The sequence below is a fragment of the Mytilus galloprovincialis genome, chromosome 4, assembly GCF_965363235.1.
Source record: "Mytilus galloprovincialis chromosome 4, xbMytGall1.hap1.1, whole genome shotgun sequence".
NCBI classification, from domain to species: domain Eukaryota; kingdom Metazoa; phylum Mollusca; class Bivalvia; order Mytilida; family Mytilidae; genus Mytilus; species Mytilus galloprovincialis.
Genome location: NC_134841.1, coordinates 83,883,544 through 83,903,932, shown reverse-complemented (window position 1 = coordinate 83,903,932; position 20,389 = coordinate 83,883,544).

Here is a 20,389-nt window from a genome sequence, read left to right as displayed (position 1 = left end):
TCAATAGTAGGCACAAGTACATATTGCTAACAAGCGCCTAGTGATTAATCATTTATCCTGAATGAAAGATCACATATTTTACAGAAAGAGTATACTGTTGAAAGATCAATGTTCAAAGGTATTACATTAATTAAATAGCAGATATATTGACGTGCGAGGTTAATTTGTTCAAGATTAACATATATAATGCTTTGAAGTACCATTTTATCGAGATAATTAGTAAATTGAAAAGTAAACCAAAAAAGGAGTTGAAAGAAACCCTCGCTTTTTACAAAATGGATTCTTTACATTTGTCAGCTGTGAATGGCCTAAGAGTGTTTATTTGTGCATTATTTCCCGTTTCTTTAATGTTGATTACCCATAAAATGAAGTGTCTTTATCCTTCTGCATACTTGTTGATCTGTAAGGATTATCCGTAGGGTAAATATTGGCTTTGTAAAGTGTTATATAGCTACACGTGCCCTTATTTTGAATATCTATAGTTCATAGAACTATTCTGAACCAAAGTACGCCTATCATTTAATGTTAAAATGAAGAATGCCTTTGAAGAATTAATGGTATTTTGCGTTCAAAATTGTTTTAAAAAAGAAATACAGAATGAGTAATTTTGAGAGCTTTGAAGGGACTTTTTTCTATTAGAAAGCATATAAGTTGCATACAAGTTACTGAAAATTACCCCAACATTACTGGTATATCCTTTTTTATTTTTCGATACCCCAACATTACTGGTATATCCTTTTTTATTTTTCGAATTTTGATATCTTGGTCGTGTACTTGTTTTAAGTCTTTTTAATCGAAATATTATGTTTATAGGAAAACAACCAATAATGAGAGTTACATAAAATAAAAAATTAAAAAAAATATGCGAGCATTAAATGTACATATAATATAAAAAAAAATTGCACAAGCAAACGAAGAAGGACTGTTACATTATACTTAACAAAAAAAAAAAAAAAAAAAAAAAAAAAAACTCATGATTTTTTTCAGTCCATTTTACAGGAGATCACTGCATAGGCTACATAATCTTTACTTGGCGCTTAACACTTTTAGAATCGCCAAACGCAGACTAGCTAATAAACTGTAATGCAAAAAAAAACCTTTATTGCAAGAACTGTTTTGGGTCGATTGGTAGCACCCTTAAATTTCTTAGGAAGCTGTAAATAAAGGCAACAGTAGTACACCTCTGTTCGAAAGTCATAAATCGAATGAGAGAAAACAAATCCGGGCCATAAACCAAAACCTAGGGAAACACATCAACTACAAGAGGAACACAATGAAACAACAAAAACACTGAAGTGCAACAAAAGAAATAATGACAATACAACACACACAGAAACGAACTATGTGTCTCTTGACACTAAATTCATTGGATGTTGGATGTGTACGGATTGAGAATTAAGTCTTAGATTCATGTTTTTTATTAGTTGTTAGTGACTTTGAATTAGCTGTCAGTTAACTGCGAGTTCTCTCAGATCTGTTCCTAGTGTCTTCATGTTGTTGGATGTACACGTACCCGGCCACGCGTCCACTTGTATTTTTGTCCATCTGATGAGTTAAGCCTTATTCAACTGATTTTTATAGTTCGTTCTTATGTTGTACAATTAGACCACTGTCCCAGGTTAGGTGGAGGGTTGGGATCCCGCTAACATGTTTAACCCCGCCACATTATGTATTATGTACCTGTCCCAAGTCAGGAGTCTGTAATTCAGTGGTTGTCGTTTGTTTATGTGTTGCCTTTTTGTTTTTCGTTCTTTTTTTGTACATAAATTACAAGAACATTACACAAATAAAAAAAAGAACAATAGAGCATTTCGACATGCTAATAGTTATCAAAGGTTACAGACATATAATATAATATGCCAGGCGCGCGTTTCGTCTACTGAAGACTCATCAGTGACTCAAAATAAAATTGAGAATGGAAATGGGGAATGTGTCAAAGAGACAACAACCCGACCATAGAGCAGACAACAGCAGAAGGTCACCAACAGGTCTTCAATGCAACGAGAAATTCCCGCAACCGGAGGCGTCCTTCAGCTGGCCCCTAAACAAATATATACTAGTTAAGTGATAATGAACGCCATACTAAACTCCAAATTGTACACAAGAAACTAAAAGTTAAAATAATACAAGACTAACAAAGGCCAGAGGCTCCTGACTTGGGACAGGCGCAAAAATGCGGCGGGGTTAAACATGTTTGTGAGATCTCAACCCTCCCCTATACCTCTAGCCAATGCATAAAAGTAAACGCATAACAATACGCACATTAAAATTCAGTTCAAGAGAAGTCAGAGTCTGATGTCAGAAGGTGTAACCAAAGAAAATAAACAAAATGACAATAATACATAAATAACATCAGACTACTAGCAGTTAACTGACATGCCAAAAGCCTACTACATTATTTTACATCAAGTAAAATTTTATGTTTTACTTATCTAAATACTTAGTAAATAGTATCTCAAGAATACACATTAATGCTTTTGTATATGCATATGTAATTCAATGAGTTATGAAAATCCGAAATATTTTTTTTATTATAAAAAGAATATGTGGTATGATAGCTAATGAGACAACTCTCCACAAGGAACGCATAGATTAATAACATAAGGTCACCTTACGGACTTAAAAATCGAGCAAAGCCAACACCGCACCACTAGTTATAAAACCCCTCAAAATGACAAATGTAAACAAAAAAGCAAAAGCGAAAACTAACGGCATAATTTATGTACAAAATAATGAACGAAAAACAATAACACAGTAACACACGACAATCACTGATTTACAGGCTCCTGACTCTGTTCAGACACACACAGAATGTGACGGGGTAAACTTTTCTGAAGGCAACAACCCTCTCCTAACCATGGAAAGTTGCGTGACAGTACAACATAAAAAAACATATGAAATCACTTGAATATAGCTTAATGCATCAGATGTATAAAAATAGATCAAAATCTAACAAAAACAAAGAGTGGACGTGGACGGGTACTTATACATCACAACAACAAAAAGACATTAGGAACAAATCTGAGAGTCATCGCAGCTACTGACACCTAGTTCAAATCCAATAGTATTCAATAAAAAAAATCATGCATTTAAGACTAAACTGTGTTTAAACTGTCTCACATGTTGTTATAGTCAGTTTGTAAGTTTTGTCATCACCTTCAAAACTATTATGATAGATAATCAGAAACTGAACATATCTTTATATTCGTCAATAGGATTCGTAAGAAATTGTTAATTGACTCTATGGATGATGTGTTGCCTTTTTCCTTTTTTAACGACTTTAAGCATTTCGACAAAAACGCGAATTTTTACAAGATGATTTCACCATCTTGTTTTCTCAGGGTACATGTACAATCTTATTTTTCATTGCAGTTATTCTTCAATGATATCCATTGAAACGTGCGAGGTGCTCCATTGTATTCAAAATACTGTGACTTTCTGTTTGAATTTAATAGTAGGAAGATCTTTGACGAAGGATACAGTTATTTTTGAAGTTTATGTCTTGTGGAACGTTTTGTGTTTCAGTGCGCATTACAATGTTTTTTTATAAATCTAGAATCGGCTATTCATTTTTTTATATGAGTTATCTGATTTGATGTCAATTGAATGTAATTAGATAAATATAGTCTTAATATTACATACCTACAGCAGACTGAATTTGAATTGTGTGGGGGTCTAGATGGGGTTTACATAAGAGAATATAATGGGTACATTTTACAGAAAATGAGTTAAACAATATATCATCAAAAATACAGAATAGAGATAAATGAGGTGCTAAAATATAAAGACTAAAGAACAAATGGACCAACAATATATAGAATAAAACAAAATTACTTCAAATTTTAAAGAATATAGAAAGGAAAGACCCCAGCCAAGACCCTTTTGTCTGCTTAAATGTTTGCCTTTTACCACAGTAAATTATACAAATGATGTTTTTGTGACGTAACCTAATATTACTTTTTATTAGTAATCTGATGGTGTGTTTGGAGATTTATAATTGTTAAAAATCTTTAAATTGCACTCGTATCTACACATGAACATATAGAATGGAAACCTCGATGTTTACTTATCGTAAATATAATGTATAATAGAAAAATAGTAGATAGCATTTGTGGTTTTCATCAGTATAATGGACATTTTTAGCAACAATGAAATGCACCAAAAAAACTCCATTATGCATTGCATATTAGAGATAAAAAAAAAAAATATGTCCAGGGTATTTACATCTTATGTCCTATGAAAGAATATTTAAATTTTCTGATTGATAATCTTGACAGTTTATCTTTCATTTCAAAATTAATTATGTAACCGTTGGTCTATCAGATTCAGCATGGCAATGGAACACCCAAATATGACATTAATCATTTACAATTGAACACTAAAATATACTGAAAGTAAATGTTACCGTAACATGTGTTACCAAGACAGTGCAAACAAAGTGGACAGTAGTTTACCGATGTTCAAAACTCGTAAAAAAAAAAAATGAAAATAACACTTTAAAAATGTCATGCGTCCAAAGCAGTTTTCTGGATTAAGAAGAGACAAAACAAGATAATAAACTGAGGGAAGGAGCATTTCCAGGTGCGTTTTCTGCTAGTTAGACATAAGAAGATGTGGTAATGAGACAACTATCCATCCAAGGCACTATTTGTAAAAGTAAACAATTATAGGTCAAAGTACGGTCTTCAACACGTAGCCTTAGCTCACACAGAACAGCAAGTTATAAAGGGCCCAAAAATGAATAGTGTAAAACCATTCAGCAGGGAAAATAACGGTCTAATCTATATAAAAGAGAGACGAAAGATACCAGAGGGACAGTCATAAATCGACAATATACTGACAACGCCATGGCTAAAAAGACACAACATAGAAAACTAAAGAATAAGCAACACGAACCCCACCAAAAACTAGGGGTGATCTCAGGTGCTCCGGAAGGTTCAGCAGATCCTGCTCCACATGTGGCACCTATATAAGCGTGCTTCACCCGCTATGAAAATCAACGCACAGTCAAAATGCCGCAATCGGTAATAGAACACAGTCGGTAATAAATAAATAACCTATTATTATATAGATCTAACGACTAAACTGGTATCTTAAGATCAATACCCAAGAAAACAGTCCGCTAGTGAGCTGAGACACTGACCCATCAAACTGGTCAACCAATTCGGGATAGTTAATCGTTTCGTCCACAAAAAACTAATCAGTACAACATATGTATTATCAAATTTAATTGTTTTTCGTGTTGGAGCAGTTTTTTGAAAGAAGTTACCTTGTGACCATAACGCAATGTGAACAAATATGACGAAACAGAGGGTAATAGCCATGTTTATGCCTAGAAATAAGAAGTCGACATTAGGACGGTTGAAATAATTCCGTTAGTCATTTATTCTGGTTTTAAGTCGTAACGGTTATCTGTGTTTATACCGAGAAAGGATCGAGATATGAAGGTAGCTTCTATTTAAAGGTTGTATCTTCAATATCATAATCCCTCGGATAATAACCCATTGAAATATAGGTTATCGAGTGACAGAAAAAAGTAAAATCACAAAAATACTGAGCATCGAGGAAAATTCAAAACGGAAAGTCCCTGATCAAAAGTAAAACTCAAAAGCTCAAACACATCAAACGAATGAATAACAACTGTCCTTTTCCTGAATAGGTACAGATATTTTCTTATGTAAAAATGGTGTATTAAACCAGGTTTTATAGATAGCTAAACCTTTCACTTGTATGACAGTCGCATCAAATCCAATAATATTGACAACTATGTGCGATCAAAACAAACAGACATAGTAGGCAGATAGAAAGTCATTAGCATATTTGAAAGTGAAATAAAAGAACTTTTCGTGATGCCTTTTCTGCATGTTGTCTATCAAAACGTCCAGCATTTTTATTTGTTGTAGGAATTTGTTTGGTTCTTTAGAAAGTAAGATTGTTTATAACCAAAAACAAGGAATTTATATCTACGATCCCATTATTGAAGAAAAAGATATTTAATGATTAGATATTGATGTTCTTTCAACTGAGAATATTGTTGATATGGGGATTGGATGATCTTGGAGTAGATCATTAAAAAAGTAGGGTCATTTGCCAGTGATTTTTTTCATTTGATTAGCTATGTTGATCACGTTCGTAAATAGACCGATAGATTCTTATTATAGTACATGAAAATACGTCACAATATCTATTTTCATACCTTGAACAGGTGTTCCTACATTTAAGAAGGCCAATACTTTTTTTGTTGGTTTATCAAAACCAATGTTGATTTCGTTTCTTACGCACCTTATAGATATTCAAAGTTAGTTGTGTATAAAAATGCATGGTGGTTTAGTTAGCGTGTTAATTTTGGTAGGTGACTTGTAGCGTACATGTATGTTATAGCTTGGTTTTACTCAAAATTAACAAAAAATAAACAAGAATCTGTCCACCCCACTCGCACTATCATTTTCTATATTCGATGGACTGTGAAATGGGGGTAAAAACTGTAATTTGGCATTAAAATTAGAAACATCATATTGTAGGGAACGTGTGCATGTGAATTTTAAGTTAGTTAGACTTCAACTTAATCAAAAACTGCCTTGACCAAAGACTTTACCCTGAAACGATACAGACGGACGAACGACCAAACGGACGATAGAACACACAGACCGAAAAACTATATGCCCCTAAGTGGGGCATGAAATGTTGTTAAATATTAATACAAAACACCGTTAATAATCTAATTATCTGATGTATATTGAAAAGCCACCAATTAACAGTTGGATGCAAAATAGGTTTCAAATTTAATTTGTAAGTAGTTATCAAAGGTACCAGGATTATAATTTAGTACGCCAGACGCGTATAATATAGAGCATTCAAGTTGCTATAGCCACCCACGAAAATGTCAATATTTCTCTTTCTTTAACTTTACATATTAATTGTGTCTACCAAATAAAAAAAGACAAACGGACAATTTCATTGAAGAGTTATTCACACATTTTTTAATGAAGATTTAGAATGAGTCCAAAATAACAGTAAATTATTATCATATACAATTAAACCGAACAAATACCGTTATTTAAATCTTGAATGATTCTGTAATCGAATGCAATGATTAGACATAGGTGTAATAGGGGGAGATACACGATCTAAATGGTGCATAATTTGCTATAATTACATTACATTTACAATTAATGCCTACCTATATCAAACTGATTTGTATTGGTACCATTTTGAATATAACACACATTAGCTATTAAATCATGATCTTATCTAAAAATCCGTCACTTTTTTGCATTCATTTGATAATATTGTGTGATACTATTCAATTGAAGGATATAGTAAGATATGTTTAGCCGTAGAGTTTTAAGTGGTTTATATTATAAGAATAAACTCATCATAGATATCCTGATTAAAATTTTGCGCGTTTCCTCTACAATAGTCACGTTCGAATCAACAAGTTAAGAAAGCCGAATAAAGAACGAAGTCGAAAAACATTGAGAAGTCTTATGTCTGAAAGATTTTGTCAAATACAACTAAAAAGAAATCTATTCCTATGGTTGAAAATCATTTGTATTTTGAAAAATAAAAAGTTGGTAAACAATTGATTTATGATTATAATCGTACCAATGATAATTTATATCAACACAGAAGTGCTGACTACTGAGAAATAAATTTAAAGGCTATGACTGGTGCGGTTCGTTCCCTATCAATATCTTTACTCTTGTTTCTTTACAATTTTGTTGTCGTATGTTGCAGTTAGATGACAATCTCAGCGATTTATACAATGTACTCTGCTTTTATTTTTGTAATAAGGATTGGATACTTTGTTGAAAATCTATTACTCGCTGTACTTTTCATGACGTCGCAAATATCATAAATTTTAATTTTTCTCGAATTTCATTTTTTTTTATACCGGAAACATGCAGGATTTACGTCGACAAAAACATCTTTCGACATTATTCTTTATATTACAAAACACATATGTGACTTTTATACTGAGGTTGTTGATCTTGTGCTCTATGTTTCCTCATCTAAAATTGGTTTTTAGAACGAATTTGCCAACTTTTACCTAAATCTCGATTTTTTTGCTTATTCAGGCGTAAATGTCAATGCTTCATTATAGGAAAGCTCGACAAATATATGTCCATTTTTAACACTCTATTCATCAACTGGAAATACTGGCAATGTTTTAAAAATGGACGTAATATTTCGGGCCAGATATGGCCTTTACCGAGCTAAAATATAACTCCTTCAGTTTTGTTGGTATCCTTGATTTGTTTCTTTTGTAATCGATTTCCGAGATTTGAACGTCAGTAAACTACTGTCGCTTCAATGTAAGTACAAATATACTGTTGATCATAGTAATTGTTATCGGAAGCACTCGGTTTTCCTCTATGAATAGATTGCATTTACCGTAATAGGCATGCTCTTCGATGTTTTCGTTTGATTAGGCCTTCCAACTTCTTATTAAAGCATCTCTAATGAGTATTATGTATACTCACGTCTGGTGTAACAAATTATAAGCCTGGTATCTTTTGTGAGTTTTCACAATCGCTGGATCGATGCCAGTTCTGGAAGTAGTTTCGTCGTTATGAGGGTATCACTAGCCCAGTAGTCAGCACCTTATGCTGAAAAAGAATAATTATTGATATGGTCTTTATTTTATAAATTTCCGGTTAATAACTTATGAATTATTCGAAACACTTAGTTTTTTTTACCACCTGGTATATATTTTCTAAGTCGAAAACGAAACACATTTTCGAAATTTTATGCTTTTAGTACTCTAAAAACTTGTGGTTGATTTGATTTTTCAATTTGTTTATTTGAGCGTCCATGTCCAGTCTTGTGTAGACTAAATGCCCGTATATTCTATAAATAAGTGCGAGACCAAGAGAGTCAACAGAGTTAGCCATCAACAGTCAAACTATACGAGTGTCACAACCAGTTATAACATCACAACAGTGTAACAACCAGTTTTAACAGTACAACAGTCAACAGCACTATGTTATAATTATATTGTACTGTCGGTTTCCCTGGAGGGTACCTAATAAAGTATATCTCTCGCTCGTTTGGTAATCATATGTGTTTTTCTTTTCATATGCAAGACATGTACATGTAACTGTCTAGTAAGGGAAGTTGACAACAAAATTTTAAAAAAGTTTGTAAAGGATTCAAGTTTCTATCTGTAAGTCAGCATACATTAAAAAAACACCAATTTATATGGATTTGATTCAAACCATATTGTCTCTATAAACCAGTTAAAGTGGAAGACAGTGTAAATAAACTCGGCCATAAATACCATGAAAGCTTATATTTCCGCCAGACTCGCGTTTCGTCTTCAAAACACCCATCAGTGACGCTGGAATAAAAAATGTTAAAGGTCAAACAAAGTACGAAGTTAAACAATCCCCCAAAAGTTTTGAAAAAACAGCGAAGGTAATCTATTCCTGAGGTAGAAAAGCCTTAATATTTAGAACATTCAAACTTTTGAAAGTTTATTCATCAGTATGACCTTATCAATGATAATTAATGTCAACACAGAAGTACTGACAACTGAGATTGTGATATACTCGGGGGGAAAAAACTAAACCAGCAGTGGCATCGACCCAGTGGTTGTAGATAAACTTATCATAGATACCAGGATTGAAATTTTATATCTGCGCTAACGCGCGTTTCGTCTACTAAAGACTCATCAACGACGCTCAAATCGAAAAGTTTTAAAGGCCAAATAAAGTACGAAGTAACAGAGCACTGAAGACCAACAACCCCCAAAACTTTTGCCGAACACATCTAAGGTAATCTATTCCTAAGGACTAAAAGCCTTAGTATTTAAAAAAAATCAATATTTTGCAAACAGCCAATGATCCATAATTATGACCATAGCAATGATATTACATGTCAACACAGAAGTGTGAGCAGACTTCATATTAAAGAACTGTAAATTTAGGGGAAAAACTCAAAAGATACCAGCCTACAATAAGGTGCTTCAAATAAGCAAAACACGTCATTAATAGAAGTTCAAAATGTATTCATTCAAGGTTGATTATTTTTTTTTATATTGGACTCAATTGAGTACCGGAAGAGCATGAAGAGATGAGTAATATTTATCTACAATTGTTTTTCCTTTTTTTTTTTTCGTTTCTACTTAATTTATGTTAGTCTGCAGTAAAATAGATATGATCACGTAGTAATTTTCTAGATATCATCAGGGTTGTAAATTCCCAGCAATCATGGTTGACATCGGTGGGAAATAATTATTAAAAACAGATGTCTAAATATAGACGTATGAATTAGAAATGGAAATTTCTTAAATACTTTTAAAAATTGGTTTATTTGGTAGTTGATCTACTACTCTAATGTTATAAAGCATAGGCGGATCCAGGGGGGGGGGGCCTTTCGTGGGAAAAATTTATTTGGTTATATAGGGAATCATTGAAGCATGACTAGAGCGGCCCCCTTTAGGTCAGTCAGCGGGCCCCCCTTAGGAAAAGTTCTGGATCCGCCACTGTAAAGAAATTTACTTGATATAAGGCAGCAAACAAAGATAGAAAAGCCTTAAAATTTAGAACATTTAAAGTTTTGCAAACAGCCAATTCATAATTATGACCATATCAATGATAATTCATGTCAACACAGAAGTGCTGACACATGAGATGGTTATATACTCAGTGAATAGAAAATTCAACAACAGTGACATCGACCCAGTGGTTGTAGATAAACTCATCATAGATACCAGGATTGAAATTTTATATTTGAGCAAACGCGCGTTTCGTCTACTAAAGACTCATCAGCGACGCTCGAATCAAAAAATTTTAAAGGCCAAATAAAGTACGAATTAACAGAGCATTGAGGACCAACAACCCTCAAAAGTTTTTTTTCCAAAATCAGCTAAGGTAATCTATGCATAAGGACTAAAAGCCTTAGTATTTAAAAAAAATCCTTGTTTTGCAAATAGCCAATCCTTAGTTATGACCATAGTAATGATTATTCAGGTCACGTAGAAGTGTGAGCAGACTCATATTATAGAACTGTAAATTTAGGGGGGAACTCAAAGATACAAGGCTACAATATGGTGCTTCAGATAAGCAAAAAAAAACCTACATTAAAAGAAGTACAAAATGTATTCATTCAAGGTTGATTATTTTCTGATATTGTACTCAACTGAGTACCGGAAGGGCATGAAGAGATAATTAATATTTATCTACTATTGTTTTTCATATTTTTCTTCTACTTAATTAATGTTAGTCTGGAGTAAAAATAGATATGATAAACGTTGTAAATTTTCTAGATATCATCAAGGTTGTACATTTTCTATAATCGTGGTTGAAATCGGTGGGAAATAATTATTAAAAAGATGTCTAAATATAGGCGTCTCAATTAGAAATGGAAATTTCTGAAATCCATATAAAATTTGGTTTATTTGGTAGTTGGTTTACTACTCAAATGTTATAAAGAAATTTACTTGATATAAGGCAGCAAACTCGATTTGAGTACCATGAGATATTTGGCACAACTTTTTGGAATTTTGGGTCCTTAATGCTCTTCAACTTTGTACTTGTTTGACTTTATAGCTATTTTGATCTGAGCTTCTTTGATGAGTCTTATGTAGACTAAGCGCGTCTTGCGTATTAAATCAAAATGCTGGTACCTTTAATAACTATATATAGCATAGAAGATGTATCTTTAACATTAAAAAGGTAACTCTACGTAAAAATAAAACCTTAGATACAAAGGGAGTTAACTGGTAGTGTTCTAATTTGACTACCACCATTCACTCGTTTTCGTATGCTCATACAATTATCTCTTTGAAACGCTTTACGTATGAGTTGCAGCAGGCATTTAATAATACATTTATATATATTTGTGCTGCTCTGAATTGGTGATGAATTTAAAATTTGACGACTTCTCAAATAAGACACGAAATAAAGCCAACGATTTAAAGAATTGAAACCACAATTTCAAACAGGAAGATTGTTTGAGCAACACATTTGTATTGAACTTTTTTAATACTCTTTTGTTTTGTCGTATGTTAGAGATGATTATGGTTATTCGTAATGTCCTGTGACATATATACACGATTGTAGTTTTATTTGTACAATATAATACTACATCATTTAATTTAAAAAGCCGATTAACAGTTTATGGGATACATCAATATAATGATAATGTATTATCTACCCCAATAGTAAGAGCTTTTACAAAATATTCTTCAGGTACACAATATATATATTAAAATAAAATGGAAAATGGAAAAAGTATACATAACTTATAGAATAATTCATCATACAAAATACAAAAATAAAACCGAGTGGAGAATGATATACAGTCATGAACACTATAGTAGAAGTTTTAATCCACATGCAATTATACATTCTAAGTTTCGCTTCTGATTTTATGAATTACACCCAGATTACATATTTTTAAATGTGTGCGACTGATAGCCAATGCATTAGTTTCCATGCCGTTGGATGTCTACTATAATACGTCCAATATACTTCTCTCGAATTTGACAATAGTGGAACTACATGTATGATTTTGTCCTTAATATGTCATGCAATCGTACCTATACGACTTTTAAATTAATGAAATTAATCTTTGGGCAGTTAGTCCTGGACAAGTTTAATTAATATATCTAATTTCATTTTTATTAACCATAAGTATTCAATAACCTGTGTTTATCACGATTTAAAACACATTCATTACGCCTAGTTAGCTGTTATTTACGATCTTAATTTATAGTTATTTTTCCATTTGATTACCCCAAAAGAAGTAAGGATCGTATCAAGTTTAACTGTTGTGGACTATTTAAACAATTGACTATTGTCAACAACACTAGTCAATTGACTACTTAAATAGTGTAGTAGTTACATTGATTTCTCCCTTCGGAGGAAGTACATCTATTTCAAATGATTTACGATTATGGGGGTTCTATTAGGAAAATAAATCCCAAAGAGTTTTGATATTTTTAGACATTATACATATTTAAGTCTCAAACATCGAACCCAATAAATCTAATATTGTTAAAATTCAGGAAATATAATTCAAAATTTGTTATTTGTCCTCAACTTTTAATACATAAATTCACAACTTTAGTTTTTTAATTTTGAATTTGAGTTTAAAGAAAAAAATGAAAACAACACGGCATTGATAGATATATGTGTCCGACGCGCTTGTCTTGATTTAACTTCATCAGGAAAGTTCAAATCCAAATATTTGAAAGCATAGAATGTAATAAGGACATTAATAACAAATATTTTGTGAAATTGACTTTTTTTTTAAACTCAAATTTTCACTACTTTTTTCTCTGCTTTGTTCATTCGCCAGTTTTTTTTTTTCTTCTAAAATATGTCAGTGCCCACAAATCTATATACCTTATTGCAAAAGTGAATGAATGTCCGAAAGATGCTAACGTAAAGCTTTTAAAAGGTTGGGTAGTCGGCAGTCAGCACCACCTTAAAATAAGGTATCCATATTGCAAAGGATGTATTGATACATGGTTATAAAAAATATCAGTTTGGCTAATAAAATGTAAAATAATACTGATTTATTGTAAAGCCTACCGGTACCTTGTTTATGATTGATTTACGACCTTAATACCCTTTTAAAATGCATCAGATCAGTTTACAGTGCTTATAATTAATCATTTACTATAACACTGGTTCAAAGTAATTTGTAACTATTAACTTGAATTAAATTGTTAATAATCCAAATTATTTTTGTCCACCCAAACATTTTAGTCTGAATTAAAGATGAGTTTTCACCCAGTGCGTGAATAAAGTTATTAAGTTATTTTAAAAAACTGTCTGAACACGAGAAATATAGATTTAGACATATAGAAACAACCTTAATATTATCCAAATGAAATAATTAGACCCTGATAATCCATCAATTTCGTCCATTAAAGTAGTGTTTAGGTGTAATGGCATAGCTAAATAAGAGGTGGAAGTTACAAAATGGTGGATTAATCTTCATTATAATGCAATTGCCTAAAAAAAGTGTTGTGACATAAAGTTTTATAGCATTGTCCGGCAATTTCAAGCTGCTTGACATGTGACGGCAATAATGCGATTCTAAAAAGAACTATTTAAACGCCCAAGGACTCAAAAAACCGAGAACTTTTCTTCAAATAAAACAAACCTTAATATCAAATCAAAGACATGTACGAAGATATGAATATGAATCGAAGGCGGTGTTGAAAATGTACTCCAAACACAATAAGAAGAAGACATCTATCACATTGAATAACAAATTTAAATTTTTGAATGGGGATTGATATATACAACAGATTATCTATATGTGTGTGTTTCTCTGTGTATATGAAGAATAAGAAGAATAAGACGATGACTGCCAATGAGACAAATCCACTAAATACCGAATGACATGGAAATTAAAAACTTGTTTATCTAGTTTTAAAGCCCTCTGAAAAATTGTTAAAGTTTGGCGTTAATTTTACTTGAAAAGTTATTTTTTTGCTAGGTTCATGAAGTAAAATATACTAGTTTGGTTTGTTGACGAACAGGGCAGATACCATGTTTAGTGATCAACCCACACTCTAAAAATTTCTTTTACGGATAAACTTAGTTAGTTTCATAAAAATTTGCACAAAAATTGGTTTACACTTTATGGAAGCAATTCCACCTACAGTTAGAAACCCAGCTCATCACATAACTTTACAGAAAGATTCGCACACCTTTTGCAATAATGCATCTCCAATTGTGGAGGTGTTTTAGCAGTTGTATTCATTATGTGTACATTTCATATAATCCATAAAATAAAAACAGTTCAGTTGATTTTAGAAAATATCTGTGTATCATTTCATTGATAGGACAATTTCTTGGTATGTTTTACCTAAAACGGAAACAGTGCAGTAGAAGACGAAAGCTGATTATTTCCGCTTGGGAGCATTTTTACGTGTATTGTCATATATGTGTAATTTATGACAACGTTAAAGCTAGACGACTGCAATTTTTCTTTTCTTTGCTGTACTGTGGTATTTATCGGAACTTTTATAATGACGGTGACAGCAGTTACAGAGTCCATAGATCAGCACCATACGATATGGCATACTGCAGCATAACATACCTCGTGGTTATTTTGGATAGTGTTTTTCCTATAGAAGAGAGAGATGTGAAAGATACCAAAGTTCACCAAAGGGACATTCAACTTCATAAGTAAAAAACAAAATGAAAACAAAACAAAACAATGGCCATACGACTGCCTATTATTGCTTACATTCATCTCATTTGAACTTTTGTCGATAATTGTCTCATTGGCAATCATACCACATCTCATTATTTTTATGCCATGTTAAAAAGAGAGAAACATCCAACAAACAAGCAACAATACACAAAATACAACACAGGTAACTAAAGACTAAGCAACAATAATCCAACCAAAGAGTGAAAGTGATCTAAGGTGCTATGGAAGGGTAAGTATACCCAGTGCTTTGTTTATATTTATATATTTAGTTTTTTATATATTTTATTCGGTTTCAAATATCGACGATTCTTGTAGATCTGTTGCGTAATACAGTATGGAATTTTTTTCGATTTCAAGACTGAAGATATTCATATGACTGGAGAAAATTTCGAACAACGAGGATAATGAATAGAACAACCTTTCATCACGTTGCATATAACCTCATCAGCAACTCATTATTTTTCTGTTGAAAAGGCATAACTGTGTAAAGGTGTTTTTGTTGTTTTGCAGGTCTTTGAAATATGAGTCTTCAGTCTCGAATATAAATTGACTCTTGTATATCCTTGATTGTAGTGTACATTCAAATAATCAAATGATTTATCAAAATATTTTTCTTTTAAACGGGAGGTCTGTATCAGTTACAACATAAATGCCAAAAATGATAAGAGGGTGATAAATAAAAGCGTTAATAGGGTAAATTACATCCTTAATGGCACATACAAAATAATACTTTATGTATATAAGGACTTTAAACAACTATCTAATAAGGCAGATATACCAAGTGTCACCCAGATTAATATCACAGCTGTCTGAAATCACATTAGTTTATAAAATACGAGGGTTGCGGATACAGCGGGGTACTGGAATATTTACGGATATTATAGACTTTTAAAGACACAACGTGAAGAACAAAATACCAATTAAAGACTTAAGTTTCTCATTTTGGAATAATAATCTGTTTATTTTGACACATAATTAATTTTAAACATTAAACAAAAATGTTGAACTACATGGTATTGATTTCAATCAAAATATCAACATAACGTCAGGCGGTAAAGAGAGGTGGAATATTAGTATTGATATATACTGAAACGGTATATCAAAGTAAATCACAATATGATAAAAGGAAACAAAATAACTGCTCATAAAAAGAAAAAAGACCACACACACTATTTTAAAATGTGTATTTCAACTGGAAATATATTTTGAACACTGTATATGTTCCAGACCATATGAGTATTTGGACCGTACGCGTACGGTCCGGACCGTATACGTATACTAGTACGGTCCGACCGTATGAGTATACGCTTACGGTCCAGTACGAGCTGACCATACATGTTATTTGATCATATGGGTTAAATTGAAACAAGCATTTATCACAATCTTTTTAGTTTTACAAATTGTTATTGATAATTTATTACAATTAGATAGATAAAATGAACAAACGAACAATTGAAATTAAGTACTTGTTTAATTTTATATCTGAATCCTATTTTAGTACTCTCGCCCAAGGTGACACAATTCAAGTAACGTAATATTTTTTACATTTTCATGTATGCAGTTCATGCATGTTCCTTTGCATTTGCATTTTTTGGTCAAGTTGCTAAATATTCTAAAACAATTGACCTCCCACATTATGTTTACTTCCGATATCTTCAATTTCAGTGATCATAATTCAATTAATGTATCACTGATAGACATGCTTAATACAAGAGACTAACAGATTTAATTAGCGTGAATTTTAAAAAAAAGTTAAAATATAAAGTTTTTGTTTCAATTACAATTGAACTTTTTTTAGATTAATTTGATAGTTAAGCTATGTTGATCTGCTATATGCATTTGTAACTAATAAACTTGACCAACTTTTTAATATTTGTCAGACCGTACGCGTACGGTCCGACCGTATGAGTATTTTGAAAACGTACGCATACGGTCCAGACCGTACGCGTACGGTCCAAATACTCATACGGTCTGGAACATATACATTTATTAGATTGGATTAGCAAGACTTCAAGTTCGGAAGAGTATAGTTTACCAATTGTTAACAGTAATGTTTTTTATTGTTTATAGTTGAAGAGGTAGAGAAAATAAAATAGTGATATGATTGTCGATGACACTACTATTCAACAGAGTTTAAATTAAGCGGACTAAAACAGTCGTATACACAGACCAACGTATGACCTTCTACAATGAGAAAATCCCATACCCGTATAGTCATCCTTGAAAGCCACCGACGAATGTGTAATAATTCTTACAATAACATAAAAAAAATCCCAGCCCAATTCACCACTAATCAATAATCGTAAAAACAAATGTGACAGACAGCAACCGACGGTAACAACTTATTTACAGGCTCCTGTCTTGCATATATATTGACTATAAAAATATTTAACATGTTTGTGAGCGCTCAACTCTCCCCTAAACTGGACAGTGGGGTAACAACACAACACAACATATTATCAAACTTTAAAAAACAGTCGAAATGCATGGACTCGTAAGATCGACAAGATTCACTAGAATACAATTAGCACACAGTCAAAAGACAGAGTATAACTTGTTTTTATTCAATTGATTCATGAATGCCCTATTTGGTAATGTCTAACTCTCTTTCTATATGTTTACCTACACACATCACGCTGGATCCGACTTGATACGTAACAAATGATTTCGAAAAAGAACAAATGTAAACTTCGGACAATATCAAAGCATACATGCTTTCCGTAATGGTATGAATTTCTTCTAAATAGTATTTACCTTTTCTTGCTTATCGCCCAGCGGCAAATATTTCTCGAATATCCATGTTTGAACAAATTCGACCTATCATTTACATATATTATGTTACTGTTGATAAAGGGAAGGGGTTTCAATAGACTGGCAACTAAAGGAAGATGTTTCAGACACGGCAGCACTTGTGTTGTACAATGTAACATGCCAGTCTCGGATATTTAAAAGAGTTATTGCAAGTGTTCTTTTAAATGTCAACAATGGTGACGGTGCATCCGATTTTACGACCTCATTAGAGGTTTCCAGATTTGCTACGTATCAGGTACGGTTGGTACGTAAAACAACCGTTGGTGTTGTTTGGGAGGTTTCATTTAATGCATGAGATTATTGTATGTATCATGATGAAAATAAAGAAACAAAATTGCATATCAGTGATAAAAACCTTAATCTTTTATTTTATTACGATTTCTCTGCTTCTAGAAAACCTTGCACGTGATTGTATACGATAAAATTTATTTTGTGCACAAGAGAATGAATCAAACAGTCCTTACTGGAACTGAGTTGCCTCGACCTTTATATTCTAAAAAAAGATTTGCGTTTCTGTATGGCTATGTTTTTGTTTTCTGTATATATTAAGAAAAGGATTAGAATAAAGAATGTTTTCTAAAACTTGGAATAATTAGAAATTACTTATTAATAATATCTTACTTGTACCTTACTGGTGTCGTTAATGACTACATAGACGGATCCAGGGGGAGGGGGCAAAAATTTGGTTGATTATATAGGGAATCACTGAAGCACGGATGGAGCGCCCCCCTTTTATGAAAAGTTCTGGATGCGTCACTAAACTAGTACACGTGCTTATGGCAAAAATGAGTTCAAAATTGTGTTGATTTCTCATTAAAATATTTTTTTATTAATTAAGCTATCTTTTCGCGATCATTGGAGCAACATTTTTTCATAAAACGCAACACACATTGTAAAACCATCGATCTATCTTTTTCCTTATATTTTGTCACTGAACTTTTTAATAAAATTGTTGATTATATTAATTACTTAAAAAATAAATATAAATTTTATGACACTAACCAAAACCATTTTTTGAGTCGAAATATTCATCATCACGATGTTACTTCATCGTGTTCGCTTATTATTATTATGTCACTAGATATTGTTATTACATTAATATTTGTAAATATTGTCGTGAGTAAAATTGTGTATTGCACGTGCCTGGGAGTAGTAAAATATAATCTACGAGGGGTAATGTTAAACCAATATCCATCCATTAATCCTTTTGTCGTACAGCATTGCCGAAAAAACTTCATACAACATAGCGTATTTTGTTCACTGATAACGGCAATAATTTGACGCTATATTTACACTTCGTCTAATGCAATATGAATATGTCTTTCTAACACTTCGTAATGTTGTACGGAAAATACTATGTTGCTATATAATGTCTTTTGCACCACTTACACGATTTATGGACTCAAAATTAAGGATCATTTCCATCGGTTGGTAAATGTTTCTATGTAATTTGTTCAGGTTTATATGAACTAGTATCATGAATACGATACTTCTTAAAATAGTTAACTCCAGTTTTTCTGAGTTTTCTCTCTCGGCTTACTGCGAAAAAGAGATATGAACAGTTGTGTTGATAAAAAGGGCATGTTTCTAAAATTTATAGAGCATATTGATTTTATGAGGGGTTTTTTTAAAGAAAAAACTTTAAACCCGACGGTAAAGATAATTGTCCAAAAAGGAAGGATGTCAAGTAAATACGATATCAGCCATATCTCTATGCATATTATTGTTCAAATTGAAGATGTAAACGACCTTGTATTTCTTATAATTTCTTTCCGGACGTCTGAATTTTTTTTTTATCTTTATTTAATTCTTCAACATATATATACAACAGATATATTACATATAACACAAAATTATCACAAGGCAATGTTATTTAAAAGTATAATGACATACATAATCAGTACAATAATTAGATATCAAACGTTTGACACCTTCGGTTTTTTGTAACAGAGTATTAATTTTTATAAAGTATGCCTCCCTCGACTTTTTTTTTAATCTTGATTCAATATCCATTGAAAAGGGTTATAGACCTCACGCGTACAGACTGAACGTGGATTTGGTTTTATATTAGTTTTGTCATTTTTCTTTTGTTATAAAGGTCAATTTATTTTGTTCAAATTCATTTTATTTGATCATGTTTTCTAAAAACTTACCAAAAGAAATACAAAACTTTAACATTTTACAATGATACATAAAGATATTACAAACAAAATTTATAAAGTTTTAAATTTGTTTTGTAATTTAGCTTCTTTATATCTATGTAGTTTCACGGGGAAATAACTCTTAACTATAAACCTTTCGTACCACCGGTTACTTGCAACGGTTGCTTGAAAGCATAATCGAGTGCACACACTATTGTTTCCTACGAATACAAGAAGAAACCACATGAAATTAGTCC